The sequence below is a fragment of the Coenobita brevimanus genome, chromosome 107 (genome assembly GCF_032717465.1).
Source record: "Coenobita brevimanus isolate Jiangsu-jjx chromosome 107, ASM3271746v2, whole genome shotgun sequence".
In the NCBI taxonomy this organism is placed as follows: Eukaryota; Metazoa; Arthropoda; class Malacostraca; order Decapoda; family Coenobitidae; genus Coenobita; species Coenobita brevimanus.
The window spans coordinates 15,389,957-15,411,540 of NC_137060.1; the positions used below are offsets into that span (position 1 = coordinate 15,389,957).

The 21,584-nt window shown below is 43.5% G+C and overlaps 1 long non-coding RNA gene across 1 annotated transcript in view; it reads left to right on the top strand.

Annotated features, from left to right (window-relative positions):
* The window catches only part of LOC145416802 (uncharacterized), a 58,870-nt gene extending 42,112 nt beyond the window's left edge, over positions 1-16,758 (top strand). Inside the window, exon 3 of the long non-coding RNA XR_013900331.1 lies at positions 16,685-16,758. This is a non-coding gene — a long non-coding RNA (uncharacterized LOC145416802). The remainder of the gene's footprint in view (positions 1-16,684) is intronic.
* Positions 16,759-21,584: the final 4,826 nt, after the last annotated feature.

Consider the following 21,584-nt stretch of genomic DNA (forward strand, 5'->3'; position numbering starts at 1 on the left):
ACATGTGTTACAGGTGGAGGGATGGAGTTGAGAGGTATATGAGGGAGGGGGGGGTGAGCTGGGGGGAGGGGAGTCAAATGGTGGGTGACAGAGTGACTTGGAGGCGTTTTGTCTGCGGCCACCCTTTGCGGGATTAGGGCGTCGGGCTATAGATATAGATAGATAGTTACAGTAAATGATCAGCTACCGTACATTACCAATACATATCTACTTAGCATCTGTGTGTGTGTGTGTTGTGTGTGTGTGTGTGTGTGTGTGTGTGTGTGTGTGTGTGTGTGTGTGTGTGTGTGTGTGTGTGTGTGTGTGTGTGTGTGTGTGTGTGTTTTAATCAGTTATTTCGGTTTTATTCACATTAATAAAGAACAATTACGTCATGTATTATTTTTTATTGTTCTTTATCAGTACTATATCTGCTCTCTCTCTCTCTCTCTCTCTCTCTCCCTTACCTCCAAGTTACAACAGTAAGAGAGAGAGGGAAGATCTATATTTAAACCCATCACCCTTTCTTCTCTCCTCTCTTTCACTCTCTTTTTCATTCTCTTTCTCATGTTCCTCTCTCTATATATATTATTCTTTCTCTTTTCTCTTTATTCATTTTATTGCATTTCTTTTGTTCGCTATTTATTTTTTTGTTTTTATTTTTTCCGTCGTGTCTTATAAATTCACTTTAGAGTTATCTCTCGGGAGTCTTTACTGCATATTTCATTCTCTCTCTCTCTCTCTCTCTCTCTCTCTCTCTCTCTCTCTCTCTCTCTCTCCCTCCCTCCCTCCCTCCTTGTCTGAATCAGTTATTTAGCTTTATTTCATACTCTTTTCGCCATCCCTCCTCTGTCTCTGTCTCTGTCTGTCTGTCTGTCTGTCTGTCTCTGTCTCTGTCTCTGTCTCTCTCTCTCTCTCTCTCTCTCTCTCTCTCTCTCTCTCTCTCTCTCTCTCTCATTTTCTTTTTTAATTTCTTTCCTATTAAGCTCCTAAACTTATGCAATTAAAGGCTAAGTTTTTATTAACATTAGGATTCGACCACCTAGCAAGGCCCATAATGTCTGTGTATCTATGTAACCACCTCTCTCTCTCTCTCTCTCTCTCTCTCTCTCTCTCTCTCTCTCTCTCTCTCTCTCTCTTCCTGGCTTAGTCCTTATGAATTCTGTTATCAGTCTTCTTCCTCCTTTCTTGAAGCTCTTGTCTCTCTCTCTCTCTCTCTCTCTCCTAAGCTCCCTATCTCTCCTCTCAAGCTCCCTATTTCAGTTCCTTACCTCCCTACAGTCTCCCAAAACAAGTAGGCTACCTTTGAAAATTCTTGGTATACCTGCATTCCACTTTTCCCTCCTCTCTTCCATTTTCCCCTCCTTCTCTTCCATTTTCCCCTCCTTCTCTTCCATTTTCCCCTCCTTCTCTTCCATTTTCCCCTCCTTCTCTTCCATTTTCCCCTCCTTCTCTTCCATTTTCCCTCCTCCTTTTCCATTTTTCTCTCCTTCTCTTCCGTTTTCCCCTCCTTCTCTTGCATTTCCCTCCTCCTCATCCATTTTCCCCCTTTTCTTCCATTTTTCTCACTTTCTCTTCCATTTTCCCCTCCTTCTCTTCCATTTCTCCCTCCTCCTGTTCCCTTATTCTCTCCTTCTCTTCCATTTTTCCCTCCTTCTCCTCCCTTTTTTTCTCGCTTCTCTTCCATTTTCTCTCTTCCTCTCTTCCATTTTTCCCTCCTCCTCTTCCATTTTCCCCTCCTTCTCTTCCATTTTTCCCTCCTTCTCTTCCATTTTTCCTTCTTCTTTTCCTATCTCCCTCAACTTTCCTTAGCTCCCAATTTCGCCTCCCAGCCCCCATTTCTCGTTCCATTTCCCACAGTCCAAGTACCAAAAAAAAAAATAATAATAATAATAATAATAATAATAGTTCTTTCATCTTACACTATTTTCACTTTTCTCTCATCAACTCTACGGCCATCCTCTCCCAATTTTACGTCCCTAGACCCCTATTTTATCTCCCTAGTTCCCTATTTTACCTCCCTAGCCCCCTATTTTACCTCCCTAGCTCCCTTTTTTACCTCCCGAGCTCCCTATATTATTACCCTAGCCCCCTATTTTATCTCCCTACCTCCTTATTTCACCTCTCTCTCTCTCTCTCTCTCTCTCCGTATTTCACTTCCTTACCTCCTAATTTCACTTCTCTACTTCCTTCTTTCATCTCCCTACCTCCCTGGGTCACTATTTCAACCTCCCCATTTTGCATTATTATTATTATTATTATTATTATTACTTTATGCGGCAGCATCTCTAGCAGTGATTCAGTCCGTCTTTCTCTCACTAATGATTTTTGGACACACTGTGCTGCACTCTCGTCGACTTTGGTGATGCCACCCACACCACACTACACCACACCACACCACACCACACCACCCATCCCCACCCCACACCACAGCACAACACACTACACTACACCACAACACCCCACCCCACACCACACCACACCACCCCTCAATCTCACCCCACCCCATATCACAACACACCACACCACACCACACCACACCACACCACATTAACCTGAAGCTCCAGTATGTAGAGCTTTTGTATTTGTTTTTCCTTTTCACCCTGACTCTCAACCCCACCTCCCCATTTCCCTTACCTAGCTCCCTATTTCCCCACCCTGGCTCCCTATTTCCGCTCCCTATTTGGCTCCCAGCTCCCTTCAGGCTCCCAGGGTAATCCGGCTGGGTATAGTAATTTTTTCCCTCCCTGCCCTTACTCCCTCAACTCTCCCTCCCATTTCACCTCCCTAGCTCCTCATTTCCTCTCCGTAGCTCCCTATTTCGGCTCCCTATTTGGCTCCCTGCTCCCTCCAGCCTCCCAGTGTAATCAGACTGGGGCATATTTATAAATTTTTCTTCTCATCCTGTCCCCCTCACCTCACCTTCCCCATTTCACCTCCCTGCCTCCCCATTTCTCTTACCTAACTCCCCATTTCCCCTCTCTAGCTCCCCATTTCGGCTCCCTATTTGGCCCCCAGCTCCCTCCAGCCTCCCAGAGTAATCAGGCTGGGATCGGTCTGGCCAAATCCGCGGGGAAGGAAGGCTGATTGAAATTCAATTTTTATTTTCTCTCTCTGTCTCCCAGCGAGGAAGCAGATGCGATTTCGTGGGCAGAGAGAGAGAGAGAGAGAGAGAGAGAGAAAGGGAGAGAGAGAGAGAGAGAGAGAGACAGAGAGACAGACAGACAGACAGACAGACAGATAGACAAGAGAGAGAGAGAGAGAGAGAGAGAGAGAGAGAGAGAGAAAGACAGAGACAGACAGACAGACAGACAGAGACAGAGACAGGGAGAGAGATGTGGGAGGAAGGGAGGGAGAGGTGGACGGAAAGTGGGAGAGGTGAGAGGTGGAGGGAGAAGTGAGGGGTGGGGGGACGAAAGAAGGGAGAGAGAGGCGTGGGAGGGTGGGAGGGAGAGGTGTGTGAGCGAAGGGAAAGTGGGAAAGGTGAGAGGTGGAGGGAGGGTGGGAGGGAGAAATGGGGAGAGGTGGAGGGAAGGTGGAAGATACTGGATGGAGGAAGGGAGGGGAGGAGCGCAAAAAGATTGCAAGGTTGGATGGATGGATGGATGGATGGATGAATGGATGGATGAATGGGTGGGTGGATGAATGGGTGGATGGATGGATGGATGGATGGATGGATGGATGGATGGATGGATGAATGGATGGATGGATGGATGGATGGGTTGATGGATGGGAGGATGGACGGATGAATGGAAGGATGGATGGATTGATGGATGGGTGGATGGATGGGTGAGTGGATGGATGAATGAATGGACGGATGGATAGATGGACGGGTCGTATGTGGATGGATGAAAAGAGGAAGAGAGGGAAGGCGAAAGAATTGGAGGAAGGAAGGTAGGGAGGGAGGGAAAAAATGGAATGCAGAAGAGATGTGGGAAGGGGAAGGAATGGAGGGAGAGTTGAAAGAGTTGAAGGAATGGCAGGAGGAAAAGTTGAGGGAGCTGAAGGAGCCAGAAGGGGAGGGAGGGGATGGACAGATAATTAGAAAGACAGAAAGAGGGAGGGAAGGAGGGGAGGAAGTGTAAGAAATCTAGGAGACAACTTGAAGATTTAAAGAAGGATGGGAGAAAGGGAGGAAAAGGAGATGGAAGGGATGGGAGGGAAGGAGGAAGGAAGCAAGAACGAAAGGAAGGAAGGGAGGAAGGAAGCAAGAACGAAAGGAAGGAAGGAAGGAAGGAAGAAATAAAATACAAAAAATACATCACTTATACAGATACAATATAAAGTAGAATAATAACCCCTTCATTACTATGGCGTCTCTAAGTATTTCTTCTTCCTATCTCCAGACGGTTTTATAGGGGATTTTTAGAGCTGAGGGGATGGTTAAAAAGAGCCATAGAGCCTTAATTAACCCCTTCACCTTGGGGACGAACCCTTACCTGAGTGAAATCGTCTGGGAATATCAAGAACAAAAATTACTACCGACCTGAAGGGATTAAAAAAAATAATAAAAATTTCACAAAAAAATGAATAAATAAATAAAATAAACATGCCATATACATAACTAACAAATAAGCAGAATATTATCATGAGTTTTTCTGAAATGAAATAAAAATGAAATAAAAAATTGTACCGATATTATGTAAGGATATATATGACGTTAAAAAGAGGTTTTGGGGAGACTGCGAAATTAATGAGTTTAGCCTAATTGTAGTTTCTTTTTTCATTTTCATTTTTATATTTTAAGTAAACTAAAGACGAATTTCTTAGATGGGAAGATTCAGTTAGTCTTCTGTCTACTATATTGCATCTGTTCTTACCTGGAGAAATATTGTAACCCCTTTCAGCTCAATTGATGGCCAGATGTAATAAGATTGGAGGCTTAATTTCACTAGTAACCAAGGAGACTCATTCTTACCTGTCAAAATTTGTAACGCCATTTAACTCAATTGATGGTCAGGTGTGGTCTGATTGGAGGTTTAATTTCACTAATAACCGAGGAGACTCATGTTTTCCTCACAACTAACTCTACCTGAATTTCCTGCATCCACGACTTAGAATTCATGTGGTAGGATCGGCGGGTTAACTTTACTAATAACCAAGGAGACTCAAACCTCAAAAACTAATGATACCTGAATTTCCAGCAAACACGACTAATTATTCAGGTGGTGGGATTGGCACAGTTCCGTCAGATGAAAACAAGGCGACTAAATAATCTTACGCATCATTTAGTGGCCTCCTCCTCCTCCTCCTCCTTTTCTTCTTCTTCTTCTTCTTCTTCCTCCTCCTCCTCCTCCTCCTCCTCAATGAATGATCTCCAAGCACTTCAGTCTTCACCAATTAATGTAACTGTCTGCCATGATGTCTTCCTCTTCCTCACTTTCCTCTTCTTCTTCTTCCTCTTCTTCTTCTTCTTCTTCTCCTACTCCGCATAATCATCGTCATGTAACTTTCACTGCCATTATGCCTTCCTCTTACTCCTCCTCCTCCTCCGCATCATCATCATCATCATCATCATCATCATCAGCAGCAGCAGCAGCAGCAGCAGCAGCAGCAGCAGCAACAGCATTCCCAACACCACTACCACCAACATCATCATCATCATCATCATCATTATCTCCATCAGCATTACCACCACCACCACCACCACACCACCACCACCACCACCACCACCACCACAATCATCATCATCATCATCATCATCATCATAGTCATCATTATCTCCACCACCACCACCATCACCACCACCACCACAATCATCATCATCATCATCATAGTCATCATTATCTCCACCACCACCACCACCATCACCACCATCATCATCATTAAACAATCTATCTTCAGTCCCCACTCCCTTCAACTTTCTTTAACATTTTCTAATTTTTCATGCGCTCAATTAACAATTATCAAAATTCCTAAATAAAAGCGTTACGAAATTAAAAGAAAATGGGGAATGGACGAACTTAAACTAAATATATTGAAAAGTTTGAAGTGAATCAATACAAGCTAATAAATAAATAATAAATAAATAAATAAAAATAAAAATAAGTAAATGAACAGATAAAAAAAATGAGTGGAAGGAATGACGTAGACGAGGGAAAAATTAAGAAGAGGGATTTTAGTACACACACACACACACACACACACACACACACACACACACACACACACACACACACACACACCTCCCCCCCTCTCTCTCTCTCTCTCTCTCTCTCTCTTTCTCTCTGCAGTTGTGATAGAGATTTCATGTTGGTATTGATTTCCTAACCTAGAGACCCCTAATATTGTAGGGTATCGGCCTAATGTAATAACCAAGGAGACGGAGGAGGCAGGGAGGCAGGGAGAGGGAGGAGAGAGGCAGGGAGAGGGAGGGAGGGAGGGAAAGAGGGGAGTATGGGAGTAAGGATGGAGAGGAGGAAGAGGGAGAGAGGTGATGTAGGGAGAGAAGGGAGAGGTGTGAGACGGCGGATGGAAGGGAGAGAGGGAGGGAGGGAGGGAGGGAAGGAGAGAGGATGTGTGGGAGAGAGAAAGAGGGGGTAGGTGCGACAGGGAGAATGAAAGAAGGAGGGACGAAAAGGAATGAAGAAAAGATGAAAGGAGGAATGTAAAGGAAAAAGGGAAAAAAGGAAGGGGGGAGGAAGAGAAGGAGGGAGGAAAGTAGAGGTGCAAAGAATGAAGGAAGGAAAGAGGGAGGAAGGGAAAGAAAAAGGGAAAGACTGGAATGATAGGAGGATACGAAGAAAAAAAAAAGGAAGGATAGACATAGAAAAGATAAGAAAACAAATGTGAAAAGGCAAGACAGAGGAAAAGAGGGAGAATATAACCAACTACAAGAAAACATAGCGAAGTATACCAGTCATATTTTGTCTGTCAGAGGATATAACGAAGTATAGAGGAATATATACTCGTACACTAGAGAGTCTGACAGTCCTCTTGATAGGTACAGCGAATTACAAAAGAATACACAGGAAAAGTATATATCCTATTGGTCTGTCAGAGGATGCTACTACTACTACTACTACTACTACTACTACTACTACTGCTGCTGCTGCTACTACTACTACTATTACTACTACTGCTACTAGTACTAGTAGTAGTAGTAGTAGTAGCAGTAATAGTACTACTACTACTACTACTGCTACTATTACTACTACTGCTACTATTACTACTATTGCTGTTGCTACTACTACTACTACTAATGATAATAATAATAATGGGCGGCCTTCTCCTGATTTTACGAAGCTTATTAACACCTCTCCCTTACCGATTTATTTCTGATTCTGCTCCCTTACTTTGTTCATACGTGTTATTAGGAAGCGTACTAACACCTCTTCCTTACCGATTTATTTCTGACTCTGCTCCCTTACCATATACTTGTGTGCTATTCATGCAATCTGTGTCGACATTACAAAAGATATATGAAGCAAAAAAGGAGGGTATTCATGAGTAGTTTGGAAAATAAATCGCTAAGGTAGAGGTGCTAGGGAACCCGAAGAGAACATGGACCAAAGGCATTCTCCCCGACCATGAAGAGTCTCCCCTAAGCTGAAGAAAATCGTCTGAAGATAGCAAGAATAACCTGAGAATAAGTCGCCGGATGCAATGGGTTAAGGTGTAATGTGAAGAAATACCACTATCACTTATAAAAGGACCCAAAGACAGAATTTTTTAACCCCGCCATGTGATTGACCTCTGACCGTTCTTAAATTTCTTCATCTCTGCCTGACCCTCAACCCGGCCACCAAGTTAGGTCCAAAATGAATGAAAAAGTGTTGAAACTGACCTTGATCTATGAAAATGACCTTTGATCTGTAATTCTAAAAACAGAATTATTTTATCCGTGGCTGTCTTTAAACCCTTTCACCAGGTTTGGTCCAAAGCGAATGAAGACTTTGAATTAAATGGCCAAACCTTTGTCTTTGCCCAGTAACTTTTTAATTTATTCTCTCCTGACCCTCAACCCTTCCACTATAAGAAACTGCTTGAGTTGATCTTGATTTTGACATTACTACCTATGGCTATTTTCGATCAAAATTTAATCATTTGTTCTTCTGATAGTTGTCGATCATTATTTAAAATGTGGTGCAAATCTAGTCAATATTTTTTACATGCTCTTGTTAACAGACAGACAGACAAACCAACTGAACCAGACACATAATCCTCTTACGTTGCTCACGCGGGTGTAAGCTAAGAAAAACATGAAGAAATAGAAGAAGAAGAAGAAGAAGAAGAAGAAGAATAGGAAGAAGAAGAAGAAGAAGAAGAATAGGAAGAAGAAGAAGAACAAGGAGAAGAACAAGAATAAGAACAAGAAGAACTAGAGGAAAATTTGCTCATAATTACCTTTCCACGTATACCTGTATTATCGTAGAAACAGGTTAGAATTAATTATAACTCCCGGCTCAGGTATGCTGGGATGTGCAAGAGACTGGAAAAATTTGTAGGGTCAGTGTATCGTAGTTTTGTATCGCAGTTTTGTATCGCAATTTTGTATCGTAGTTTGTATCGCAGTTTTGTATCGCAGTTTGTATCGCAGTTTTGTATCGCAGTTTTGTATCGCAGTTTGTATCGCAGTTTTGTATCGCAGTTTGTATAGCAGTTTTGTATCGCAGTTTTGTATCGCAGTTTTGTATCGCAGTTTTGTATCGCAGTTTGTATCGCAGTTTTGTATCGCAGTTTGTATAGCAGTTTTGTATCGCAGTTTTGTATCGCAGTTTTGTATCGCAGTTTACCTTCTCACGGGCAATTCCTCCCACATGTTTACAACGCTGTTCAAGATGACCTGCTGCGCTCCGGCAACTCACTCAGGATTTTTGTCAATCATTTTATAGCCAGTGGTTGTTGGGCAGAGAGTGGCTGGCCGGGAAGTATATATATATATATATATCTCCATCAATTATCGTGTTATCAAAATTCTCTGATAATTTTATATTCTCTCTCTCTCTTTCTCTCTCTCTCTCTCTCTCTCTCTCTCTCTCTCTCTCTCTCTCTCTCTCTCTCTCTCTCTAATAATCGGTACTTTGCTCCAGTATGCCCTTTCAACCCAAGGACGTTTGTGTTAAAGAAAATGCCAGACTGAGACACGAAAGGGAGTCATTCATTCTACTTAACGATTCCTTCATGATGTTTGCAGATTAACTTTGCCTTTTCTTCATTTGTCTATTTATCTATCCTTTCATTTATGTATGTATGTCTGTATGCGTGTATGTATGTATATATCTATCCATCCATCCATTCATCCATCTGTCTATCCATCCATCCATCCACCTATCCATCCATCTATCCATCTGTCTATAAACTAACGACAATAATTAATACACAACATCCATTAACATTCATTTACAGTACATCAGCCTAACATTTATCAACATCTCCAAAACATTTAATTTTTATAACTTTCACAGAGAGGAGAGAGGTGGCAGTAAAGAAGAAAATGTGACGTCACTCAAAAATAGACCAATGGGAATAAATTTTGGGCCTTTTCACTATACGAGTCCTTTGTAATATTAATAAAATCATTTGGTGCTATACTTGGTTCATTTTAACTTGGCCCAGATTTATTTATTTATTTATTTACTTATCTGCTGCAGTTTATTTCACGTAGCTCAGTGCCAAAACAAAGGACAATGCTACGGCTCTAAATTGCTTTCATGGCACTTCTTCGTGACTAGTACCTTATATCTAGTGCTAGTCTATTACTACACCTCAGCATTCAAGATTGAGAGGTGGCAATTTTAGGCCAGGTTAGAGTGAACAGAGTATAGTAGGGACACAGTAAGCAGACATCATCGTACTGAATGGATTTATTATGCTTATTTTTTTACTATAGGAAGTCGTTCTTAATTAATCGAAATAGACGAAGTTTAAAAAAAAAAAAGGATTATTAGTAAAGGGCAAAGCATGTATTCCTTTTCTTTGCAATCTGTGTCATCAAGAAATTTGCATGTATTAGAAGGACCTGAGGAGTGAGAGAGAACACTTGAAAGGAGAAGAGAGGAGGGAGGAGGGAGGGAAGGAAGGTAGAGAGGGAGACGTAGACGGCGGGCTTGAAAACTGGAAGGAAAAAAGGAAGGAAGGGAGGAAAAGAGAGAGAGAGAGAGAGAGAGAGAGAGAGAGAGAGAGAGAGAGAGCTGCCATTTTCAATCTATATTTTCTGTTTTATCCTTTTCTTGTTTCTCTCTCTCTCTCTCTCTCTCCCCCAGGGCGAGGAGATATTGGGGGTAGAGAGGGGAGAGGAGGGGTGAGGGAGATGGGAGGGAGACATTGCGGAGGAGACAATAAAACAGAGAGGGAAAACAGAGAGGAGGATAGGAGAGGGAAGGAGAGAGGGAGAGAGAGGGAACAACGATGGGGATGAGAGGGAAAGGAAGAGTAAGGAGAGGAAAACTGTGGGGATGATGATGATGATGATGATGATGATGATGATGATGATGATGATGATGATGATGATGGGGAGGAGGAGGAGGAGGAAGAGGAGAAGGAAGAACGGGGAAAAAGGAAGAATAGGGGGAAGGGAAGGAGAGAAAATAGAGTAAGGAGGAGTGGAGGGTTGAGGGAAAGGGGAGATGTAGATAGGAGAGGGGAGAGGAAGGGGAGAGAAGTGAGAGGGAGGGGGAAGGGTTGGAAATGGGATAGAGGAAAGGAAGGGGATAGGTGAGAGGAGGGGAGGGGAGGGGAAGGGGTAGAGAAGGGGAGTGAAGGGGAGGGGAAGGGGTAGAGAAGGGGAGGGGAGTGGAGGGGAAGGGGTAGAGAAGGGGAGGGGAGTGGAGGGGCAGGGGTAGAGAAGGGGAGGGGGTGGGGGTAAGGGCAGAAACGGTGGAACGGAATCCAATTTCTGCCAACTCAGTCGCTCCCAGGGTGGCTTTCTCTCTCTCTCTCTCTCTCTCTCTGCAACACTCTTCCCCTCTGTCTGTCTCTGTCTCCATCTGTTTATCTGTCTCCTCCTCTACCCATCCACCCACCTACCCATCCACCCACCTACCCACCCACCCACCTACCCATCCTTCCCTTTCCCATCTAACTATCACTCCTTTCCCCGTCCTTCTTCCTACCTACCCACTCATGCTTCCCCACCCATCCTTCTTCTACCCTTCCACATACATATCCACCCATCCCCTCCCTACCCATCCACTTACCTATCTTTCCCCTACTCACCCACCCACCTACCTATTCTTCCTCTAACCACCCACCCTCCTACACACCTTCCCATCCTTCCTACACCCACCCACCCATCTACCTATCATTTTACCTAACCATCTCTCCCTTACCTTCCTACCTACCTGCTTACCTATCCTCCCCATACCCTCCCTCTCCTCTGTGTCCCATCCATCTCTCTCTCTCTCTCTCTCTCTCTCTCTCTCTCTCTCTCTCTCTCTCTCTCTCTCTCTCTCTCTCTCTCTCTCTCTCAGCAAGGGGATGAATATTTTGGCATCTGAAGAGGTAAAGAAAGTTAGGAGTTGAAGTGAATGTGTGTGTAGGCTATATATATATTCATATATATATATATATATATATATATATATATATATATATATATATATATATATATATATATACACGTGTGTGTGTGTGTGTGTGTGTGTGTGTGTGTGTGTGTGTGTGTGTGTGTGTATGTGTGTGTTGGAGGTTGAGGAAAATGTAGGAAATGTGTCTATATGATCACACACACACACACACACACACACACACACACTTCAGCTCCTAACTTTCTCTACCTCTTCCGATGCCAAAATATTCATCCCCTTGCTGAGAGAGAGAGAGAGAGAGAGAGAGAGAGAGAGAGAGAGAGAGAGAGAGAGAGAACGAGAGAGACGTACAAGAGGAGGGAGACGGAAACCGAAAGACAGAGTGATATTAGTTGGTAGATAGAAAGATAGATAGACAGCAAAGTAGATATTTGACAATCTGACAGAGAGAGAAAGAAGGAGAAAGTCCGCTAGATAAAGGGAGAGACGGATAAGTGATAGACAGTGATAGATAGAGCTTAATAAGATGTCAGTGATAGATAAAGTTGGAGATACGAACTGACAGGTACAAACAAAACTGAATAGAAAGACAGCCAGATAGATAGTAGGTAGATAGGTAGATAGATAGAGATGGATGGATAGAGACCTTGACAGACAAGCAGAGGAACATAAAAAGACAGGCAGCGCAACAACAACAACAACAACAACAACAAACGATGTATGTAAACAGAGCCACAGACAGACAGACAGACAGACAGACAAACAGACAGATAGACAGGCAGACAGATATACCAAATAGATAACGAGACAAAGACAGGTAGATGGACAGACAGACACATGGGAAGATAGATACATGGATAGACAGACAGAAAGCCTGATAGAGGGGCAAAAATACTTATCCTCAAATCGTTAACTTCTCTTCATATTTCTGCATAAAATCACTTCCCATTCACCACAGTCTGGTGCCTGGGGGTGTGGAGGGGTGGAGAGAGGGTGTGGAGGGGTGGAGAGAGGGTGTGGGGGTGGAGAAGGTATGTGTGGGGTGAGTGGGTGGGGAATGAGTGAGTAATTGTGTGTGTGTGGGGGGAAAGGATGGTAGGATGAAAGAAAATTGTGGGTGGGGTAAGGGTGTGGGTGTGGGATATGGTAGGGTGAGGAAGGGAGAGATGTGTGAGGAAGGCTGGAGGTGCGTTGGGAAGGGTATGTGTGTATCTGGGGAAGGATGGGTGTGTGGGGAAGGATGGGGGTATTGGGATGGGGTAGTTGATATGATGGGTAGGCTTGGATGAAGAGAGAATGGAATGGTGTAGCCAGGATTAGGGTGTAGATAGAAGATGAGAGAGAAAAATATTGCTGGGATGAGGGTGAGGGTGAGGGTGGAAGAGTTTAGGTAAGGGTTAGGGTAGGGGTTGGGGGTGAGGGTTAGGGTGGGGGTGGGGGTGGGGTGTGGGTAGGAAGAGATTATATGTATCAAACTGTCTGGCTTTCAATCTATCTTACCTTCCTCATCTCTCTCCTTTTCCAAACCTCCGACAAACTTGTGAAAGAGGATATACACACACACACACACACACACACACACACACACACACACACACACACACACACACACACACACACACACAAAATCTTTCAATCCCACCAAACTTGTATGAAGAGGAAACTATATTCACACACACACACACACACACACACACACACACACACACACACACACAAAATCTTTCAATCCCACCAAAATTATATGAAGAGGAAACTATATTCACACACACATACACACAGACACACAGACACAGACACACACACACACACACACACACACACGCACACACACAATCTTTCAATCCCACCAAATTTATATGAAGAGGAAACTATATTCACACACACACACACACACACACACACACACACACACACACACACACACACACACACACACACACACACACACACACACACACACACACGCACACACACACATACACACACACACACACACGTACGTCTCCCAATGCGTACGTCCGTCACTCCTTGTCTGGCCAAATGCCATTAGATTCTAGGCATTGGGAGAGTGAGAGAGAGTGAGAGGGAGAGGGAAGTTTTGTATGTCTCAGGAGAGTGTGTGGTGAGAGTTTGGGAGAGTGGGAGGGGGTGGGGGGAGTGGAGAGAGGAAGGGGGGAGTGGAGAGAGGGGGGTGGAGAAAGGATGAGGTGGGGGAAGATGCAAGGGAATGTGGAGAGGGATGTGGGACAGTGGAGATGGAATGGATGTTTGGGTTGCAAGAGTGTGAAAATGGAAAAGGGAATGGGATTTGGGTAGGGACTGAGATGAAATGGGGAGAGTGGGGAGAAGATGGGGGTGGAAGAGTAGACGGGAGAATGGGGGAGATTGGAGGAGGGCTTAGGGTGGGAGAGGGTGGAAGAAGAGTGGGGTGAGTGGAAGAGAGATGATGGCGAGTTGGAGAGGGGTCTGGAGAGTGGAGGAGAATAGGGAAGGAGTGAGGGAGAATGGGAAAGGAATGGGGAGAGTCGAGGGGGGGGTGAAGGACGGTGGTGGAGGGGTAAAGGATGCTGGAGGGGTGGGGAGAGAGGGGAAGAGGAAGCAAAAATAAAAAGAAGAGATTAATAAATCCTATATGTAATCCCCTCCAGTTACAAAAATCTGAATGAATCTGTTTGTCACCCCCTTCTCTCTCTCTCTCTCTCTCTCTCTCTCTCTCTCTCTCTCTCATTTTACCATCTCAGTCCTCCCTACATACCACCATATCACCCCATTTCCCAGTCTCATCTCCTTTAATATCACCTCTCCATCTCTCCCTCATTTCTTACTCCCCCATCCCCCATCCCCATCCTTCATACCCCACCCATAATCCCCTACTAGCCTCTGATTTCTCGCTGTCCATCCCTTTTTTCATCCCATCCCAACATCTCTATCACCTTTCACCATCCCCATCCCATCTCATGTTTTCCATCCTATATACTCCCCATCTTTCTCCCCATCCTCTTTCATTACACCACTCTGTTCCACTTTACCATCCCACCGTCCCTCCCCATTCCCCATCCCATCATCCCTCCCCATTCCCCATCCCATCTTTCTCACTCCTCCACACTATCCTTCCCCATTCCTCCCCAAATCCTCATTCTATCTTCCACACTCCTCCCCATCATTGCTCTCCATTCCTCCACCCCATCTTTCACACTCCACCCATCACTCCGTTCACCCATTCCTCCACCTTTACAGTCCTTCCCATCCCCATTCACAACATCCTAACCCATTTCCCCACCCCATCCTTCACGTCCTGCCGCAATATCCCTCATCTCCCATTTACTCATACCTCACCTCTCACATTCCCTCCCCTATTAACTCCCTTACCCAATTCTCCCCATCCACTTTACCACCCCATTCCCCCCCTATTCTTCCCCAGTTCCCCATCTCATCTTTCCCATTCCTCCCCCATCGTTCATCCTCTTCCTCTCTGTAATTCTTCAGTCTTCCTTTCCTTACAATCCTTCTCACCCCTCCCTCACCCCATCTCCCCACCCCATCTTTCCCACTTCTCCCCCATCCCTCATCCTCTTCCTCTCTGCATTTCTTCAGTCTTCCCTTCCTTACAATCCTGCTCACCCATCCCTCTCATCCCAGTTCCTCAGCCCATCTTTCACGCTCCACCCCCTCTCCCCATCTCCCTATTTCTGGCAGGGGAGGGGGGTGGGGGGAATTGGGGTGAGGGGAGGATAGGGGTGAGGGGGTGAGGATAAAGGCACACAGGCTAATTTGACATTTATGAATCGGGGTGAGGTGGGATGCTCTCACAAAAATTACTGTGCTGAGAGGCTGGGAGGGGAGGAAAGGAGGGGAGGAGGAAAGATAGGTAGGAGGGAGGTATGGAGGTAAGAATGGAGGAGGAAAGATGGGAAGGAGGGAGGTATGGAGGTAGGAATGGAGGAGGAAAGATAGGTTGGGGGCAGGGAGGAAAGGGATGTTGTGGAGGGGTAGGGAAATAAACTGAAAAACATGAGAGAAGATGGTAAACAATATGAGAGAGAGAGAGAGAGAGAGAGAGAAGCAGTGATAGATGGAGATGGTAGTGAGAGATGAGGTGTGATAGATGAAGGGAAGGAGGGAGGAGGAAAGAGGCAGCAGCAGCAGAGTGAGAGAGAGAGAGAGAGAGAGAGAGAAAGAGAGAGACGGAGAGAGAGAGAGAGAGAGAGAGAGAGAGAGAGAGAGAGAGAGAGAGGATTTTCGATTTATGTCCATCCATCCATCTATCTATCTATCTATCTATCTATCGCTATGCCATGATGTCTGGATATTAACGCTTACTGTATTTATTGGTCAATATATCTTTCAATCGACGTGAATTTGCATATCTTTTGTTTACATCTATCGATCTCCATTAAAGAATCTATTGAACCTATACATATGTTGTTTACATCTTGTGTTCTCTGTATATCATGATGTTTTACCTCCGACAGGGGGTATATGTTTTACCCCGCGTTGGTTTGTTTTTTTGTCTGTCTGTCTGTCTGTCTGTATGTCTGTCTGATACCAGCATTACTCAAGAAGTTATGAACGGATTATCATGAAAATTTTTAGAGGGGTAGGGTATGGCCTAAGGAACAATCGAATAGATTTTGGTTGTGATCCGGAATTATTGGGTTCTTTGTTCAAAACCTGTCTCCAAAAGTTCTCAATGAATTCAATGAAATTTTGTGGAAGGGTGGGTCATGGGCCAAGAAAGAATTCTTTAAATTTTGGGGCGGATCCTGATCCGGATCCGGATCCTACCGCACACAATCTTCAAAAGTTCTCAATGAATTTCAATGATATTTTGTGGACGGATGGGCCATGGACCAAGAAAGAATCGATTTAATTTGAGGGAGGATCCGGATCCGGCATTGGCGGAGGTATGAGCTCACTGAGTGCTGCTCTAGTTAACAATGCTTTGTATGTTTATTGTTTATTTTACAATCAACTGTTTACATATTGTCAGTCTATGTTTATCAATCTATCTGTCAATCTGGCCATATATCTGTCTATCTATTTGTCTATCCATCTATCTGTCTATCCTTCTATCTATCTACCAATTTAACTACCTGCCTACCTATCTATCTGTCTAATCTATCTACCTATCTATCTAATCATAATCTTTCTACCAACCCATCTATCCATATTTTTGCAAAGAATAACTTGCATACAACCTGTCCAACTCTCTAATATACACAAATACATTTCAGGATGCCAAGGAAGACAAGCAAAGAAGGAAGAAAAGAAGAGGAAAGGCAAGTGAAGGAAAAAAATAAGACATAAGGAAGACAGAAAAAGAAGTGAAATAAGAGGGAAAGATGTAAGTAAACAAAATAGGAAGGATGGAAGGAAGGAAGAAAATTGGTTAAGATAAAAATGAGGATAATGAGAGAGAGAGAGAGAGAGAGAGAGAGAGAGAGAGAGAGAGAGAGAATGGAAGAGGTGCAGAAGGAAGAGGAAGAAGAAAAGAGAGACGGAAGGAAGGTAGGAAGAAGGAAAGGGGGATTGGGCAGGGGAGGTAAAGAATGCAATAACAGGAGGGAGCATGGGGACGGGGGGGAGGGAGAGGAGGGGGAGAGGGAGAGGGAGGGGGTGGTTTTCCTTCCCTAACAGGAATTACCCCAACAATTTCCCCAAACCTCAATTAAGGGCTTAACTCGGCAGCGGGGGTAGGGTAGGGTAAGGGGAGGGGATAGGGAATGGGGAGTAGGAGGATGGGGAGACAAGTTGACACGAAGGTAAGGCGAAGGGGGGTGGAATGAAAGGGGATAGGGGAAGAAAGGGAAGAGGATGAAGAGACAAGGAGAGGCACGAAGGTATGAGGAAGGGGGGGAATGGAGGGGAACAGAAAGAAGAGAGGGAGGAGGATGGAAAGTAGGAGGAAACGAAGAGAGAAGGGAGTGTAGAAGGATGAGAGTAAGGAATGGCAAGAGGAAGTCACATCAGGGAATGGGAAGAGAGGGAGAGAAGAGGGGTAAGAGAGAGGAGGGAGAGAGAACGAAAGAAGCGGGAAGTAAGGGAATGGGAAGGAGAGGGAAAAGAAGAAAGAGAGAAGGAAGGGAATGGGAAGGAAGAGAGGGGTAAGGGAGGGGGATGTTTGGGGAGAGGTAAAAACATAAGTTAGCAAAGGGAAGTAAAGGTAAGATAATAGTGACAGAGAGAGTAGGAAGAATGGGAGAGGATGGACTGGGATGAAGATGGGTGGTGGGGAAAGATAGGGGAAGTACACCCTGTGAATATGTGTAAATGGTCTGGTATTTGAGGCTTTGGTCACTGTTATATTTACCACATCAGGACATGAATGAGTAGGATGGGTGGACAAGAGTGAGCGGGGTAGGCTTGGATAGTGGTCGCGGGATATTCTGAGGGGTAGTATAACCTGTGAAGACGGGTGGCAAAGAGCAAGTCAGAGACGGGAGGACAACAAATGGGTGGGGTGGACAAAAAGGAGTGGATGGGATGGTCGAAAAAAGGTCGGTGGGGTGGGTGAGCTAAGGTACATTGGCGATGGATGTGGTGGGGAGAGGCAGAATGATTACACCCTGCAAAGGGTATTGTATGAGGGACGGCGTTCGTGGTGGGATCAGATCTGGAAGTTCAGTGTTAAGGGGGGATAGAAAAAGGTGATGTGAATGAAGAGGGATGTGTGGGGATGGACGGGGATGCTGGTGAGAGGTGGGGCAGGGTTAATAGTAATACACACTACACTCTGAGTAAATAGGTGTAATAGGTTGGCCAGTATGGGTGTAACGATAATCTTATTCAATACACCCATTAAGCAGAACAAGATGAAAATGAATAAGCCCAACCCTTTCATACATAGCATCTCACAACGCACCTTAAAAATAAATAAATAAATAAATAAACAATAATGTCTCACTAGCTAACACACTCCCATGAACTCATTTCGGACACAGACAACCGGAACAAACACACACAAACACAACAACAAAAGCCGCGTAATAAAGAACCGCGTAATACAAAAGCCTCTCTTAAACAGATCGGAAGCAACCGGTAATTGTGTCCGGTTGCAACGGCTAAGGTCGGATGGACGGCTGTGTGAACGACAATGAGAGGAAGACATGAATATTTTAGTACCCCCTGCCCCTTCGCCATCGGAGTCTATTATTTTGTAAAGGTTCGGTTTTCCTTTCCTTCCGGTCAACTGTGGGATAATTTAAGTCATTTTAAGCGATTTTCTTTTCTTTAAATAATAGTTCCTGCTACTTTAAATTCGTTTTCTTCCTTCCTCCCATTTTTTTATTTTTCCTTCCCATTTTCTTTCACGTCGACCTTCCTAATTTTCTGTGTTTATTATTCTCATTTTCTGTCTTTACCATCCTATTATTTTCTTTTTTTCTTCTTGTTCTTCTCTCTTTCTTTCTTTGTTCTCGCTTTAATGTTAGAAGCGCATTTGCCGAAGCCTTTTTTATGGCCAATATCTTCTTTCCTTTTTGTCACAGCCTTGGGGTTATATATATTTTTATTTTATTTAAGTTCCTGCTTCATTTCTTCCGCTTTCTTCCTTCTTCAGTCTTACGGCACACAGCATCCCATTTTCTTCCCCATCTCAGGATTGTTTAGGTCACGGATTCTTTTTCTTTGACTTTCTTTTTAAAAATATTTCACCTACCCCTTCTTCCCTTTCTTTTGCATCAAATCTTTTTATTTTTGTATGTATTTTTCTGCTTTTATTTTTTTCTTTATTTTCGAAGTCTTCTGTTACTAATTCCCATTTTCTTTGGTTTACCAAGATCTCATATTCTATTTACGTTTTTCTTGTTTTCTTTTTCATTCACATTTTCTTTCTCCTCCTCCGTTTATCGTTCTCTCTGGTCCACTCAAATCTTTTCCTCACTTTTCTCTACTTTCCATCCTTTCCTAGCCTCCTTTTTCTCCTCATTCTAAATCCTCTTCTTCTCTCTCTCTCTCTCTCTCTCTCTCTCTCTCTCAAAAGAATACAGGGGCTCATATCAGAGGTCCATTTCCTTCCCTCCATCAGATAAGGCGAGTGACCACGAATAGTGTGTGTGTGTGTGTGTGTGTGTGTAGTCCTGCACACACACACACACACACACACACACACACAATCGTAATCATTCTTATATTATTAGAAGTATTATGCCTTAAATGTCCTCGAAATTCCTTTGATTTCACTCTAGATAAAAAACTCAAGTCCGTCCTTAACAGATAAATACCTTATATATATATATATATATATATATATATATATATATATATATATATATATATATATATATATACAGGAGAGAGAGAGAGAGAGAGAGAGAGAGAGAGAGAGAGAGAGAGAGAGAGAGAGAGAGAGGTGGGCCCACTGTTTGTACACAACTCGACCCCCCTGAATATTACCGCTTGAAGTGAATACCGCTATATTGGCTGGCCCTAGGGGGGTGGAGGGGGGGTCTTTCATTCTTCTCCTTCCTTCATTCTATATTTTCGGTCGTTTTTATTTTGGCCTTTTCTTCATTCTTCATTTCTAGTATTTCTCTTTCTTGTCGTTCTTTCATTCTTTATTTCCTGTATTTTTTTCCTTCCTGTCTTCCTATCGTTCTTTTTTTTTTTTTAGTAGTTTTATTTCTTCTCTTTCCTTCATTCTGTTTTTTTTTTTCATTTTTTCTTTCTGATCTTCCCTTCATTCTTTTTTCAGTCGTTTTAATTCCTGCCTTGTCGTCATTCTTTTTTTCTACGCCTTTTCGTTCTTCCTTTTCCTATATTCTGTTTTTTCAGCATTTTCCCTCTTATCTTTCCTTCATTCTTTGTTTCCTTAATATTTTCCTTCTTGTCTTTCCCAAGTTATTCGTCATTATCTTTTTTTCATTCTTGGCCCTCCTGCACTATGTTCAATAATTTTTTTGTCTTTTCCTTAGTCTTTTTTTTTTTTTTTTTTTCAAACTAGATCTTCCTTCAACTTTAATTTTATCACAGCATTTTGTCCTTCATTCATATTATTTTTTTTTTCCCCGTCGTTCATTCTTCATTTTAAGAATTTTTCAAAACTGGATTTTTTTACTCGTTTTCACTTTAAAATTTTTTGTCTCTCTCTCTCTCTCTCTCTCTCTCTCTCTCTCTCTCTCTCTCTCTCTCTCTCTCTCTCTCTCTTTTACGGGACATACCATCTTGAGCGTGACCTGTCGACCTGATGGACCTGCAGTGACCAAAAAGACCTGCTGTAAAGTTTACTGAAATAGGTCTGAAATTATTTACAATATGTCGGTCTTAAACTTGATTAACTGAACTGGAATGACCGGAACTATTTATTCCTCTCTCTCTCTCTCTCTCTCTCTCTCTCTCTGAGCTTAGGGGCCCGGGGCTAGGCTACTCAGTCCCGGCATATAAGGCGAGGGTGTCTGATCTAAACGGACCCAAATCAATATTAATAAAACTAAATGATCTGGCTTCCTGAACTAACCCAATTTGATCTACCTTGATATAATTAGACCTAAATTGATATACCTGGGCCTAAAGGGTGCTATGCCTACCTGTAGCTATGTGTACCTATATTTAGCTGACTTTTAGCTGTGTACCTGTGTTTAGTTTACCTGTAGCTGTGTGTACTTGTATCAAACTGACCTGTAGCTGTGTGTACCTGTATTAAACTGTCCTGTAGCTGTGTGTACCTGTATCAAATTGACCTGTAGCTGTGTGTACCTATATCAAGTTTACCTGTAGCTGTGTGTACCTGTATTAAACTGACCTGTAGCTGTGTGTACCAGGGTGTATGGGATCCCTACACTAAATGGTCAGTCTCCTTGTAAAAAAGAGTGACAGCTAAAATTAACCTTGCCCCATGCTAGCTAAGATTCCCCTCCCTCTGTCCTTCACTATCGCTCTTCCATTTCCCTATCCGCCCCATCCCTACCCCTTCCTATTTTCTTCTTCTCCCTACCCCTTATCCTCGTCCTCAGACCTCGAGAGAAAGGAAGAAAGGAAAGAGGAAGACTTATAACTTTTCCTTCCCTCCCTCTTCTCTCTCTCCCTCTTCCTTATCTTCTCCCCTCTCCCATCTATCCTTCCAACCTCCCCTCCTTCTTCCTCCTTTCCTCCTCAAAGTCTCTCTTTTTCTCTTTTAATATCCTTTTTTTCCCCGTC